We start from the raw sequence: 16,466 nt of genomic DNA, 5'->3' as shown, positions 1-16,466 counted from the left end.
TGAAAAGCAGGAGGTGTTATCATGTGAAAATATAAGCAAATTAGAAATTATTGCCATAGCTGCAACTGCCTAATGATCAGAAGAAATCTTGCTTTGATGTCTAAACTAGAAATAATATAATGTTTTACTGACTACCTCTATCTAAACAGAATCGTATACTCTGAATGTGTTTGCAAATAGAGTTGAACTCTTTGTCACTCAAATGACTGCAGAGAAACAAGATTAATACCACTTGATTGCATAGGTACACTGGCACTTTAGATAGCTTGCTTCTGTCAGGACTGCATTTCTCCTGTGCGTGAATGACTCAGTTTAGCTTTCCTGTGTGCTACTACTACGTAGTGATATACTGTTACCAGAGAGGCATGCAAGGAGAATAGGCACTCTATACAACTAGATTTTCACTGGGGATCACACTTGAGTTATTTCTCATGTGTGACTGCTTTTTTCCCTGTCTAAACTTTATAACGATTGCAGGAGGTCAGATAAAGAAGCCAGAGTTAGAAGAGGAATACTGATGCTAATTGCCCTTGAAAAGAGTTTTCTACATTAAACAACTCCTGCTTTAAAAGACACCATCAGAAACATCTAATTAAATGTAAATCAGAGAATAAGAGCAAAAGAAGTGCCCCCTTGCAGATATTTTGATGACTTGATGGAATCTGGAAGCAGCTCCTTCTAGTTTGAACAGTGTGCCTGAACTGACCAGAATGAATGTAAGATCTATATGGACTATATTAAAAGTAAGGCCAAGTGAGATCTTAGTGCTTAGGCTAGAACACCCTTTTGTCTCACATTTTCTGTCCCTTCCTCATTCTTTTTTCCTTTCTACGATTCTGTCTTTAAACTCTCCACCATATGACATTTACAAGAAGGGAACAGAGCAGACCTGGCAGAGTCTCTCTGTGCTGCTGCACTGGTTGATGTCTACTACCTGAGACAAGGTGCAATAAGCACCAGGAACTGCTAGAAACTTCTGGTTCTCATTTCTCTTTTTAGGCTTCCTGCTCAGAGGGGCACCTAACTCACATATCTGCACAGTGATTGATATAATTGTACATTTTAAAAAATTGTACATAAAGCAACCACAAACATTGGTATAAAAATAAGTTATAAGTCAGATTTACTGTAGGTGGCTATGTAATAATATGAATATGTAAGTAAAACAGATTGGATATAGGTATAGATAGAGATAGAGTTTTTTTTTAATAAATAACAGATTTTGCCTTCATGATGAACTTCACTCACTTGTGCAACTGTCCAAACAAAGACATCTAATACAGTAACTGGAACTACCAAAACTTTTCTGATAACCAAATATGTCCAAAATACATCCTGCATTCTCTGGGACTTCTATGCAAATGCTGCACCATTCCAACCATAGACTGAATTTCACTGCGTATGTATTTGTGTCATGTTTTCTTATTTATATTGTGTTTGAACTAATCCTTCACCAGAAAAAAATATTACATACTTTGACACTGAAAGCAGAGTAGATGAAAGGAAGAGAAAAAAATGAATATCAGGAAATAAGACCAAGTTAATAAGACCAATTTTCAAAGTGTGTAATCATGACCAAAATTTTTACTGGAAATTAAGGCATGCTATTAATATGATTCATTATGACACTACAAAAGGAATCTTGCAGTAGGACAATTCAGGTAAAGAAGCTAACTTTAGCAGTTTTCAAGAAGCAGTAAAGCTGTGAAAACAGAATCTGTTTATAAGCATTAAAGCCTTTCCAGGTTTCAAGAGGATTCAATGGGGAAAAAAACAAAAGTAAAATGGGTAGTCCACAAAATTGAGAACATTATAAACTTTGAATATTATCGAATTCAAAAGTATCCAATTTTTAATGCTGAATATAGGCTAAAATACTCATGAGAAACTATTGGCATTACCAACATTTTTCCATTTCAATAAAATCTTGTGTAATTCTTGTGATTCTAATCATAAAGCAGAGATTAAAATTATTATGTGGGTTGTCTTGTTTACCAATACTTTGAAAACCATAATATCGTAACTAGTACATCTTACATTAGAATGCTAATTAAAAATATCATAAGCATGGGTTGCCAAGATTTTCTTGAAAGAAAAATTGAGCTCTTTTCCATGGGAACAACTTCGAAATTTTTAAAGGTTTTGCTGAATTGTTTTGTTATTCTGTTAATAACACAGCAATTATGGAGCAAAAAAGGTATTAAGAATGAACGATTCACTGAACTCATTCTGTTGTAATGAACCATCACATTCTAAGCATTTTTTGCTGTGTAGTATAGTATAGAAGCCTCCAAACTCTGTGTTTTAAAACAAGTACTTGGATACTAGGTATGTTTTAATGGGTACATTATTTTATTACCTTGTATTGGGGCATTTCCACACACTGGAACCTGGTCATTGCTCAAGAAGCCTCAGAGGAGTCAACAGAATTTTTATGCTTCTGAACATGCATCTTGATGTAGCATACAGCAGGAAACATGCCACAGTCACCTCAGGTTGGTCACTGTTACTCTGCAGTAGTGGTCTGGGTGATCATAACATCTGCTCAATAAAAGTTTGGCCAGCAAATGGGGATGCTGAGCTCCTGCTTTGTTGCAGTGCCCATTAACTTGGGCCCAGATAAACATCCGCATCCTCTCCCATGTGCAAAATGAGAACATCTAACAATTTACACAGTCTCAGTGCTCAGTTTGCTGCACTATATAATCAAGGAGCAAGTAGCTCCTGATTGTTTGCCCTCTCACACTGGCAAGCCCTCCCTAGTCTGCCTGCTCTTTGCAAGTTTGTGCTCACTGATCCTGGACTAGTCCTCCACAAAACGTGATTTCCAGAGCACTGTGTGCTTTGGGTGACATTTTCAGAAGTACAAGGGGAGCTTTTGTGTTGGGCTGTGTACATATCGGGAGGTCAACACCAAACACAGTAAAGCTGTATTGCCTCCCTGAATAGATAAGCCCCAGCCCCATTATCAAATAAAGAGATCTTGGCTCTGAAGTGCCTAAGTCACTTTTGAGAAAATATGATCAGATTCTTTTGTAAAATGTAACTTGTTTGACCACTTGGTTCCTGAGAGAAGTCAGCTGCCTCATATACACAGAAACTGGGTAACACTCAGAAAGTACATGTTCAGCCAGCTGCCTCCTTCCTACTGTATTTAAAATGCAGCTTCCTACAGGAGAAGGGAAAGATCAGGAATCTGTATCTCACTTCATTTACCCTCAGATGCAGAAATACAAGGCGATATTTTGAGAAGCAGCATGAAAAAATCCATCACGAATGATAAAAGACTATGGTTTCAAAACCCGCCTGTTTCCTCAGAGAGAAGGGCTTTGTGATGGAAGCTCTCTGTTGTTGAGGAGCAAGCACACACCACGTATGAGTAAACATATCCCACATAGTCTGTGACGCACTGATTCCCTTCTAAACATAGAGCACGTTATCAGCACTGCTGTGCATATCAGCAGCTGAGAGGCTGCTCAACACCATGTTTATCTAATGGACCATAATAGGCAGAGCGACCGAGCACAATAGACAGTGAGATGTGTAACTATGTTCTGAGCTAGTACAAGTCCTTTTTTCTCTTCCCCAGTCGGGGAAAGGAGGGGGTGAGGGCATTACACAAGACAGATCACACGGCTGTCCGGCAGCCACTGAACCATAGCATAGAGGCCTTGTTTAGATAAATAATGACTGCTTTACTTTATTCTTAGAACTGGAAGTCTCTAGAACTGAAACATAATGTCCCACAACTGCTTCTGGCATCTGTTTTTCAGGGAGAGGATTGGGCCATTTATAAGGGGATCCTTTTTCACAAAGGTTTGCACTGTTGCAGAGAGAATTCATCTCTTCCCATCAATAGATCCCATCCACTTACAAAGGGCAACAAGGCAATGAACTAAGAGTTTCTACACAGTGTTTTGGAAATTAACTAGGCAATCAAATCATGCGCCTTCCTCAAGCCTCTTCCAATCATCCTCCAAGTGTCCCAGGAAGAGTATATTAAGCAAAGGGAAAACTAGCATCATCTGAACAGCTTGGATGTTAAGGTATTTCCTTTGCGGGGGTGGGGGGAGAGGTGTTTATTACTGGTTTGCTGGTTTTAACTTTATAATCAAGAACACTTTCAGAATTCAGCTTCATGGTTTGCTGGGGTCTGGAAATTAGAATGAAGCTGACATACTTCCATGTACATGCAAATGTTTAAAATTTCTTTATAAACTGGGTATCTGAAGGTGTTCACAGAAGACTTCACTTCTCCTAAGACAACCACAGCAGTCTGAAAGGAGATATTTTCCCTCATCGCAGGAAGTGAATACAAGAAAAAAGACCAGAGTAAATAATGAGGTTTACTCCTGAATCCTATCTCAGTTTCCGCTGAGAAACTGCTTTTGTGAAACACCTGCAGTGTGAATAGTTTGTTCATCAATTTATTCCTTTTTCCCCAACTGTGACTTACTAGAAAATGGCTCATGAACTCTCTTAAATCTGTTACATATTTGACATTTATTCTAGCTCAAAAACCATGTTAGTCTGTGGTTAGTTCATAACCTGATCATGACAGGTTTTACTATCCATTTTAGTGACCATGCAAGTGTTGACTCCTTCCCAGAGGCACCTAACTTCACAACCAAGTGAAGCTCACTTCAGTGTTTGACAAGATCACTCCATTGGCAAGGAGGCAGTGGATCCTACTCAAACACACATGCAACAGATGGCAGGCAGGAAGAGGGAGTGAGAGGGGACGGAAAGGCAGGGAGAGCCTCCATGTGAGGTTACAGCCAAGGAACAACATGCTGTCTGGAGGATTCTTTTGGGCAGAGGAGAAAAAGCCCAGGAAACATGACTAAAAGCCTGACTATGTGGGGATATGTCCAAATGAAGATATAAGAATCAGGTAGGATGACCTATTTTGAGTGTCTGGATTTTTTGCACTTCTGGGAAATTTATTACTGCAGAAAATATGGAGGCAAAGAGTAGTTTAATTGACAGGCTAACACTGATGGATGCGATATTCCAGGGAGACATCTGCCTAGACAGGAGAGTGAGGAAATCTTTAAACTGACTGCACAAGTGCTTCTAAAATTTTGGCTTGTTTTTCATCTTTATAACGCTGTAAATTTTAGAATGAACTTTAAAGGGTAACCACTAGGCATTACTTGATCTACCTGCTTCACAGATAGTTTAACTAAGACCCAGGAAAGCAAGGGGGTTTTACTCCTGCCGTGAGAGGAAAGATTGGCAAGAGCATAACAAAGTGAAGGTCATTTAGGAATTCCATTTCAAGTATTTTAGAAATAAAACCACATAGTGACACCAAGCCGTTCAGGAAGCTGTAGTTATCTACTCTTTTGGAGAATACTTGTGACAAACCAGCCAGTGTTGGAAGTGGTGGCCTCAGATAAGAAAAGAAGTCTGTAAAATTCAAGCTTCAGCAGAAATCCAAAGATGAGTCACAACCAGGGTTAAAACTGAAGCAAAAGCCTACATTGCGTTAAGATTCTTCATTAAGATAAACGACCAAGACAAACACAGACACACACAGACACACACACACACACACACGCATGCGCACGGTCACAGTCGCTATTGCCTCCTACTAGGAACAGTTCAGTCTTTTCCTGATGATTTTATATACCCACCCTCTGGGGATACAGCTGACTGCTAGCAATTACCCTTGATACACCAGCAGGTATTTCCTGAGGGGAAATGACAGTCCTAATAGCTAGTGGCTGGTAAGCCTCCAGCGACTGAGGCAGTTTTAACTCCTGACACACTGGGTCTCCTGTCCATTCACCTTATCACAAGTACTTTAATGCCTTCTTTGCAGGGAACTCAATGTTTCTAGAAAAATTTTTAATTGGTTTTATGAATACAAAACTTTGCATCTCTCATTTCCATCTGCTTCTGGTTGCCAGGCTGTAGAGCAGAAATCTGGAACAGATCTCAGCATGGCTCAGCTCTCCCAGATATCTCCACTACTTAGCAAACATGAGGGGGTGAAGGTCTCTGAGGTTGAAGCATCACAACTGGTGAGGGAGAAGACTTTCCACAAGAGTGAGAGCAAGTAACAGAATCCACAAACTTTCCCAGGGCTTCATTTTCAAAGGCCAGTGGGACTGTCTTTGCCTCTCTGCCACCCTGAGGTGCATGTAGCTGTCCCACTGCCAGCTTTGCCATGTTCCTGTGGCCTCCTCAGCCCACTCTGTAGACCTACCTCAGGTCTGCCATGCCCAGGAACACCAGGCAAGATAAGGCTGGCCACCCTGTGTAGCTGTTCTCCTTAGACATGGCAGCAAGAGACTGATCCCATATTAATTGGGGTTCCCAGCGAAACCCAAGCTTAGCCTCTCACCCAGGAATTTAAGTGACAACATTGATGCTCAGTGAGATAATTATTCACAACTGAAAATTTTAATCAATGGTAACAACAATATTTTAATAAAGGGAGAAGAGAAAATTCCTAACCAAGTAAAACAACTGACTAATGTGCACTACTTAAGCCATGAAGTATGACCATCTCACAGCCAGCTTTGCTGCACCAGCCAGTTTCTTCCTCCTTCCTGTGGTAACATTTCCTTCCCATTTTGAGACTTTCAAGTTTTCCCACATAATAAGATCAGTTCAAGCTACTTCTACTCTTCTGTCTTCCTCTTTCCCACCAGCTCGCTGCTAGCTGTGTCAGTTAACTGCTGCAGTTTCTGGTTTTTTCTCCTCTAAATAAAAATACATCTAGCACTAAGAGATCTATCGGTCTTCTTGCCTAAGCAAGACTCTTAAACAGGTTCTCATATTTCACAAATTAGCAGGAGCCATTTTAATAGTGTTTTCACCTCTAACTGTCACATACTTACAGAAGAAGCCATTGCCTTACACTAGTATCCTTACTCTCCCTAGGAATATTGAACAACTGTCTAATACACACTTTCTGACATTATTCCCAGAACAAACTATTTTCCAACTCATAACATGCCTTTCCTTTTCTCAGAAGTGGCTCTCAGGTACAACAAATTACATATATAAAGCTAAAGCAGCCACCTCTCACACCAGCCCTTCGGATCCTATCTGTTCTCCTTGGCAACACTGACAGGAAGCTCCTCTACTGGGGTATCTTCCTGGTGGGAAGGAGAGTACTGGAGTGCATCACTTTTTAAGTCAGTCTTCCAGTTTTTCCAACAGGTTGTCTGTGAAACAGTCAGATGTAAGACATCACTCATCTTAGTAGGGTATTGATAAATCCCATTGAGTTCAATAAGACTTTTGCTTCTCAAGTGCTTTGGCAGTTCTGGAAACTCCACTGCTAAACCTCTCAGGGTGAAGCTAAAGAGAAGCTTCTCATCAGCTCAAACCCTGCTTTGGCATGTCTGGATCAGCTCTGGAATTTACAAAATTAGATCAAACTCATTAGGATTCTAGAAAAAACAAAAGAAAAACTTCTTCCATTTAGTCCTCCGTCGATGAGATAAACCCATAAGTCTCCTACTTAAGTATTTTCCCTTGCAATAACATACACACAGACATACATGAGTATATGTATGTATATATATATGCATATATAATGCCCACAAACATGCATATGTAATACGAGTATATATAGGAAGCATGAATAAAACAAACCAAATCCAAATCTTTTGAAAATTCAAATCCACCTAGATACAGTATGCAAACCTAAGGCATTGTATATATGGCTTTTGGCACCCATTATTAGATAGCAATAGTAGAATAAATTATTTAACAATACCCAGAAACTAACTATATTTTGTGGGATTTTGTTGGATTTTGCTTTTTACTTTAGATCAACTTTAGTCTGCTGCTAGCTGGATTTGTTTACTTAAAAATGCTTCTGAATGCTTTGATAGAGACAAGTGTTCTAATATTATTGCCAAATTTTTGCCAGATTGAAAATGTGCATGGCTTATTTTCCTTCTAAGACTGCACAAGAACACTATGTTTCAGGTCTCAGTTCGCAAATCCTGCAAGTTCTCGCTGATAGCTTTTTTAGAAAATTGTAGTTCGTACATGGACAAAGCACAGACCATGTCCTTACAGTGCAAAATTTCACTAGTTTGCACAACCTCCTCAGTATGTGGTTCTGAATGAATTTGTACTATATCACTGCTTCCAACACACAGTTTAGAATTGCAGTTCTAATAAAGACATAGGCACATACCAGAGTTTCCAAATATTTGCTCAAAAGGGAGCCAGAGAAGCAAAGTCTACAGCTAGGAAGTGCAATGCATTTTACAATTATTCATCCTTTTTTGGGAAAAGACTACCAACTACTAAAAAAAAACAGTTTTCAATGGACTGCATGACTTGGATGCACTATAACCTTTCCAGATGACACAAACTGTCCATGTTTGTGTTTGTGTGTCAGTGTTAGAAGCACAGTTCATCTCTCAGAATCTCACAAACCAGAGCACAGAAGTGACCCAAGGGAGTGCACGAGAGAAAAGGAAACCAAAGAAAGTGGCTGACACCAATAGGGAAAGCTGTGGCAACTTTTTGATTTGCTTTAAGTAGAAGAATATAGATAGGGAAAAGCATTTGGAGAGAGTAGGATGAAGACCAAAGTACACTTTGTACTTTCCCAGATCAGCAACCCACACTGGTCATTCCCTTTGGGCAATTTCTTGCTGAAAAGGAGATTCCTGTGACTAGGAAGGTTTTTGAGGAGAACAATTTCAACTTCCAAGTGATATTGCTACTGATTTTTCTTGACAGCAGTGTAGAACAGTTCCCTGGCCACCCAGGAAGAATTTTCCTTCATGATTCCAGGCAATCAGTTTTTTGCTCCCTTCTTGCAGCATCAACCCAGTATTGAGCTGGCAAGCACTGAGCCAGTCTAACATTTTTGTAAAGTTCCATGCAAAGGTGGTGGGATGCACACCAAGCTTAACAGATTGATTTAACATGAATATTTACAGGATATTTAGATTATACTCAGCTTAATTTCTGGAAGTAGGCCCCAGCTGTTTTTTCTGAAAATGCTAGCAAACATTTCCCGTTGGTCTCCAAGAGCAATCTGAAGAGAGGAAAAAAAAAAAAAAAAAAAGGCCAACAAAAAAACCCCAAACAACAGCTAAGGCAATCTCTGCACTCTTCAGTCATAATTAAAGTCTTCCTGATCTTAATTCCTGACTGAATTGATGTTGTCCTCCCCTAATACCTGCACTAAAGAAAATCTCTTTGGACTGTTGTAGTGGCTCTATCCACTTTTGATAAAACTTTCGACTTCAGAAAAATTATTCCTTATAGAATTCAATTGTTAGTACCCATGTGGCATGTGTTAGCCTTTTGCATGAAGCTGAGCAGAAATACGGGGATACTTTTACAAAGGGGAGGAATTGCACTCTCGGGAAAAAGCAGTTGATGTGTGACCATGGTAATTTAAACATCGTTCTGGTGTTTTGGGCAACTGTCTATCAAAACACAACTAACATATACCATAATTAGAAACAAGACAGTGAGATAGATAAGGTGATACTCAATGAAAATGAAAATATTTAATGAAGATTGGTCTGTGGAGAGAGAAGCAAGGAATTTTGAATAATCTGTGTTTGTGTACACAGAAAACAAAAGAATTATAACCACAATTACTGGCAGCAGAAAGAGTAAATACCAAAAGATCTGTAACAAACAGGCATGGTCAGAAGAAGAGTGGCTAATGTCCACATGCAGTTGGCATTCAGCAGTGAGTGCAAGTGATACATCTATTATAGTGGGCAGACAACCAAATGAATATAAATTGTGGAGTGAGAGAGGATATGAAGAGGAAAAAGAAGAAATGTGGTTTGCTTTTGTTCCAAACTATGACATTAGGCAAATTATGGAAAGGGAGGATAATTTCTTAAGAGATTGAGAGCAAAGACTTGAGAGAAATCTCAGTAACATGAATTAAAAGTTAAAATAGACACAAATTTAAAATGAAGTCTGCACAGTTATTCCTTGAAGAGAAAGGGATTACCATCACCAGAATTCCACAACTACTTTCAACTTTATCCCTCTCCATGAGGTTACAGTTATTAAGCTGCAGTGCATTTCTTAATGACTGGATCATATTCTAAAGTTCAGAATTACACATAGCACAGGAAATATTTATTTCTCCAGCAGTCTAAGGTTCATTGCCTCTTAGTGAAGACTTTTTATGTCAAATGACACCTTTCAAATCTCCTTCTTAATGAAATGCAAAAACAGCAAAAGGGAAACAAAAGAATGGAATTTTTTTCTGACTTGTTCAGAAATGGCCCATCTTTTATGTTCAAGTTTTAAATAATAACATAAAATCATACTGGGAGGGAGACTACACCAGCAGTATTCAAGATAATACCTTTCATTTCAGAAAGGTATGAATATCTTATAGTAGTGGTGAGGCAATAATAAGAAGAACTACAATTGGAGCTAGTTATTACTGACTACTGAGATGGCCACCTAAAAACAGAGACTAGACAACAATAAGGGAATAAAGGTAGGTATTTATTTGAAGGACCTTCAAGGTACCCCCTGGGGAGTTAAAAGGCTACACCCAAGATGGACCCCAAGTCATGAGTTCTTCACACTTTTATAAGTTTGATTCATTTGCATATCAGGGTTAATTGTCCAATTATATCTTCATGATGTAATTACCCCAAGTTTGCCCCTCTTCAGACGTTTTGGGGCCTGGTGTCCTTGATGTGGGAACCTAGAGAGGTTTGTTATGTCTAACCAGCATGAGAGAACAGTAGCTAACAGGTCACAAGAAACTTCAGAGTTACACACTTGGCAGTACAGTATTTAAAAAAATATAAAAGCTAAAACAGAAGGCATCACTTTTCCTGAAATAATAAGATTTGAATTTCCTAAATAAAGGCAGAGGTAGTAGCTACTTCTGGTCATGGCAAAAGATAATAACTTCCCAACACTCATGGGAAAAGAAAGACCAGTAGAGAAGCCGTGGTGAATTTAACTTCGATTTGAAAAGAGTCTGGCTCTGATATGGGAGATTGTTAAGAGAAAAGCTCTGCTACCACCTGCCCCCTAGGGTGGAAAACCTCATTTGTTTCTGCCCAAGCATAACTCAGGAAAAGGAACCCCAACCAGATCACAGTTAAAGGCTTCGGGCTGATCTGAGTAGTGGTTCCATACTAATTTCTTCCCTCCCACTTCCTCCTCCACCCTCCACCCCAAGGATGAAGGGAACTTCATCCTTCACTTGCTTTCTTCATTGCAGGGAAAACATAAGTTGCTCGGACAGAAAAAGTTTTGCCTCTCCTTTATTTTTCTTCCCTTTTTTCTTTTCCTTCTTTTTTCTCCCCTTTTTTCCATATCCTTTGTTGCTGTTGTTGCCTTTTGCTAACTGATCTTAAATAAACCTCTGATTCCCATGACCCACTGCATGACCAAAAACGAAAAGAATATCAAAATATTTTCCACAATGTAAATAATACATAAATAATACTATATTTTCATAGGGTCTACCATCACACACACAAAAAATAAAATCTAGAAAAGACTATAGGAACTCTAGGGAAAGGACAAAGCTGTTGGTCCAAATTAAAGTGAATGGTCCATAGATCAGACACTTGTATCTAGGCTTTGTCCCTTCCAGTCAGTCATCCTAGCTACAATCATCCAAGAATTTCAAGAGCCCTTTCCACAGTACTCAGTTCTTCAAAGTCCCAAGGGTCTGGGGCTTCCGGAATGCACTAAGGAATGAACACAGAGTAATTAGAGGAGGAAAATGTGTTACTCTTCCTCTGTACCAGAATGAAAGAGGTGATTCATTACAGAGAAAAGATTTACAAAGTAAAACAGCACAAAGCCACATCCAACAACTTAATCTCTCCTTATGAGCAATAGTTGAATGATTTTCTAAACATTTTTCAAATCATCACATTCCTTTTTCAATTGTTATCTTCTATTAATATCATTATCTTCAGCTTCCTTCTTTTCTCATTTATTTTTAAAATTATCTTTCCTTCTTTCTTTTTTTTTTTAAAGACATAACCAACCTTCCTGTAAGAACTCAGTGATTTTCATCCCTTAGCCAGTTGAAGCTCTGAAAATACCGTTCAAATATTTCGCTTTCCCAAGAACGAAAATGTTGAGAACTCAATATTATCGTGATAGACAAATAATTTAAAATTAAAATAATAGTGCACCCAGACATTTTTGTAATGCATAACTGAAGCAGAACCAAGCTTTCACTGTTGAAACTGTGCAGGGAGTAATTCCTTCCTTATACATATTCACATTACCTCTCAACATGCTTAGTGACACAAGACAAATGCTCCATAGGAACATCTGGAGATGAGGGCAGTGTCTTCCCAAGAAAAAGGGGTAAAATATGGCAGAATTCTCATAAAATACTTTTGAATTTGTCTCAGGATATTAGTAGCTTTCCATATGAACAGCCAATATTTGGACACATTTCAGTTTAAACTGAAAATTTGTTTAGATAATTCAGTATATCAAATTGGTTTAAGTCCACCCATGACCAAACCAGAATTCTTATTCTACTCAATTTGTAAATCTTGTCCATTATTAGACACATAAACATGATGCTTCATAAAGTATATCATAATTTTTACATCTGCAATGTCAGAGCAGAGAGAATCACAATGCAATGTTATCACAGCTACACCTGATAAGACACATATAAAAGATGAGGGTTTTTTTAAAAAAATTAGAGACCTCTGGGATAAAAGTAGTGATACAACTGATGCGTGAAATCAAATACAACATTTTATCTTTTCTATTAAAGGATATTTGAACTAAGTAAATTTGGTACACTAAGAAATCTGTCCCAGTGCCCACTGCTGTTTTTTGAAATTTACATAATTGATGCACAATATGAAAGGAAAAGTGCAAGTGCAATTATGTATGCAGGTAGTATACCTGGTGTAAGCTGTAGTGTATTATAATACATTAATATAATAAAAAATCCAGAACATAATGAATAAAAACAACATTCAGATGGTTGTATTAAGTGTCCAGATCCACCATGTTCCCTGTTCACTCTGCTAAGTCCATTTATGCTCTGACTGCTGAAATTGCAAGTTGTCTTGAAAAACAGTAGAAATGCATTCTGTTATTTCAGTTACAAGGATGAATTTTAGAACAAGGAAACTCATAGAGTTGGAAAGAATTGCTGTTGAAATAATTAATAAGACTCTGAGCAATTGAGATTCTCAGCATAAACGTGATGATATTGGAATGTGGTTAACTTTTTTTGTGGGGAGGTCATCTCATTTAATTAGGTCTTGCAGTCCTTGGACAGCTCTTTTAGATATGAAAAGGAGCACTCAGTGTTGGTATTTTCTACAGTTTAGAAAACCTGCCTGCATTGATTACAATGCAGGCATTTCCACACAGAATCTCCCAAATACCTGGGCCAAACTGGAAACAAGAGCAATTGGATTTTAAAACTGCAAAGGAGCCAAAGGAGTAGTTTCTCTAGTTATGTACTAAAGGGCACAGAGCTAGATGGGGAGCATGTGCCTTCGTATGTGTATCTGTCACTGACACAATTCAATCAAGGAAGCAGTAAACTTGCCCCATGTGTTTTCTCTGTTAATTGCTTTCTTCTATTGTTCAGATTCCAGAGGACACTGGGAGTCCCCAGTAAAGACATGGTATGTCAGAAGGCGTCTTTTTTTAAATGTTCCTTTCAGCAACTTGTGAAATTCCTCACCTTCATCTTTCATTCCCCAGGGAGCAGGCTCTGAGGAAGTGGACGGCACCAACAAATCGGCTGCTTTGAAATTACAGACCATTTAACTGAGAAAACTTGAAAGACGTAATCTTTTCTTCTACTGACCTTGCGGTTCCCCCATATGAGCCTACCACCATTGTATCTGCAGTTACAGATTTTGGCTGTCACTTCCTCCTATATTTTTAACAGATGGGTTCATTTGTTAGTATGCTTTTTCTCATGCCTGCTTTTAATTTTCCTCTTTCCCCATCCTCAAAGCACCAACTTTATATGTAATGTTTCCTCTCTCAGAGACACATCACCCTCCACAGCCCTGCGGAGGCCAAGGAGTCTGAGACCTCACTCTACCACCATGAGGAGTGTGTCAGCTGCCCTGCACCAGGGAAGAGCTTTCTGTAAAATACAAAAAATCCTTCCCAGGGGACAGTGATGTGACAAGAACAACTCATTGTTTTGGGTTTATATTCACAAAAGGGTCAGTTGTTTTTTTAACATTTAAATATCTTTCCAAATGATTGACAAATTAAATGCACCTCACTGAATAGGAGGTCAACCCTAACATTCAAGGTACAGGATTTTACTTGCAGGTAGAGAAAAAAGAAGTATTTAGGGTAATAAAGTCTTCATTAACTAAGTACTTTCAGTAGAGTCACAGAAGTAAAACTTGGGCAGCTATTAGCAATCTGACAAGATGCTGTTTATTTAGGTCAGGTCTTCAGAGTGTCTGTTAGCCCTGTAATGATTTGTTAATATCTGTAATTTTCCTTAAGGCTAAACAAATGAGGAAGCCATCTTGTTTTCCACATCATTGGACCTAGCATGCTCCAGCAGATTACCATGGCAACCAGAGCAAGTGTGCCCAGTGTGAAGGGAATGGTCTAGGCCTCATTTCCTAAAAGCATGCTCCTACTGAGGTTGACTCACCAATTAAAAGACTTTTCTGTCCTCCAGGGTTTCAGGGATGTAAATAGAGACATGAAGCCTGGCTGATCAGCTGCTTTACCTGAGCTAGCCACTCTTACCAATTGCCTAAATATAGAAAAAATACCCAGCAAGTAGGGAAAGAAGAATTTCTGGAATTTCATCAAGGACTGAGTTAATCCTAAAAATAAATAAATAATTTTATTATTTTTTTTTTTTTTTTTTAGATAAAGGTTGCTTTGAAAAGTGCATTGAGACAATTCTTGTGATTTTGTGATTACTGAGTAAACAGCTTGAACAAGGGGGTGTTCTCCAAACCTTGGAAGATGCTCATAGTGCATCTTTTACAGCATCAACAATAACATGTTTTGTCATCAGCCCTCTGTCAGCGTGTCTGAGTCACACACATTTGGTATAAGTGAGGATTAATTATAGATCTAATGAAAAAAAAAATATGTGAGACTGTGGGATGACTGTTCCAACATAGCTTTTAGGCATCATTCATTTTCTTATGATCAGCTGCTCACAAGTTGCTTTTATTAAACAGAACTAAATTTCATAAAGAAAGGACAGCTTTATAGTACCATCAATTAATGAATTGTCTCATCATGATATCAATTTGCTTAGCACAAAATTGTGGCTGCAGCTGATTCAAACCAAAAATTTTCTGTAATATTTTTTCCTATTTTGCTAGACTGATTTAGAAGAGAAGATAGAATAAATTGAGAAATGTGACAGAACTGCAAATATTAGCAATAAAATAACATTTTGGTCAAAGTGAAATAATTGATTTAATAGGTAGTCATTGTCAAAATGTAGATCAAATACTGAAAGAAACAGTAACACTACACATTGGACTCAGTATAAGATCCATCTTAACACATTCACAGCTGATCATGTAAATGTCTCTTACTGGAGAACATCCATCACAAAACTCCAAAAGCCTTCAAAACCTTCAGAAATAAAGGGCTAGAACAGCCACCAGAGACAGAATACTAGTAAAAAACATCTCTGCATACTGCTATCCTGTTTGGAAAAACACTGAACACACAGTAGTTTTCAGTCATGAGTTTCTGAACAGCAGTAAATCCAAAATTGTATCATTCTGTTCCTACTGAGCAAAGCAAAACCCAGCGTTATGCTTATTTAGTACATTCAGGGCATGCCCTTATATGTGAGATCAGTATAAGACATAGGGTGAAGTAGAGTACAGACCCACATTTTGTACTGTACTCCAAATGAAGGACACAAAGCAGAAAGGTGGATCTGTCTAGAGCACCAAGCCCATATCTCTCCCTTTTAAGATGCATGTAAGTCCCTGTCAAATTTTTTCGAAACATATCTTCTATTGATTTCCTTTAGAATCTCAGGTGGGTTTGAGTCCTATTTAAATACCTAAATACTTTGCTGACTTGCTTCCACATCACAGTAAGTATACTCAGAGTCCCAATTCAGAAAAATAGCTGCTTCTAAACTAATAACGTTAACACCACTCTATTACTCTCCATAGACCATCTCTCAAAATATAATTCTGCCCATTCCATCGAATAAATGTGATTCCCTGTTATTGAATCTAACTAGCTAAATATATTCTGTTTAAGAGTTATCTTGTAGATAAACTCAGTAACTGCCTGCCTTGGACAATCAACAGCAAATTGTGGCTATGGTTTTAGCTCACTAAATAATCAGCATTTCCTCTAACAGTTTCCTAGACACAGTGCTGTCCAATTTGACAGAGCTCATTAGTTTTCAACTCTTGAGGAAAACAAAGTGTTGCTATAAGAAAATTTCTTGAAAAGACCAGATAAAAATTCTATTTGCATGTACCTCTGTGTGTTGGAACTGCTAAGAAGAC

General features: G+C 38.3%; 1 long non-coding RNA gene across 2 annotated transcripts; it reads left to right on the top strand.

The window, feature by feature from the left end:
* Positions 1–3,838: 3,838 nt before the first annotated feature.
* Positions 3,839–14,784, top strand: LOC138107256 (uncharacterized). Of its 2 annotated transcripts, XR_011149351.1 has the most exons (4): positions 3,839–4,046; positions 13,574–13,610; positions 13,690–13,891; positions 13,982–14,784. It is a non-coding gene; the product is annotated as an uncharacterized lncRNA (long non-coding RNA). The 2 variants fall into 2 exon arrangements; XR_011149350.1 differs by having other exon boundaries at positions 13,690–14,784.
* The last annotated feature ends 1,682 nt before the right edge of the window (positions 14,785–16,466 follow it).

The sequence above is a fragment of the Aphelocoma coerulescens genome, chromosome 3 (assembly GCF_041296385.1).
Source record: "Aphelocoma coerulescens isolate FSJ_1873_10779 chromosome 3, UR_Acoe_1.0, whole genome shotgun sequence".
NCBI lineage: Eukaryota > Metazoa > Chordata > Aves > Passeriformes > Corvidae > Aphelocoma > Aphelocoma coerulescens.
This window is presented reverse-complemented; position numbering and strand designations above follow the sequence as displayed.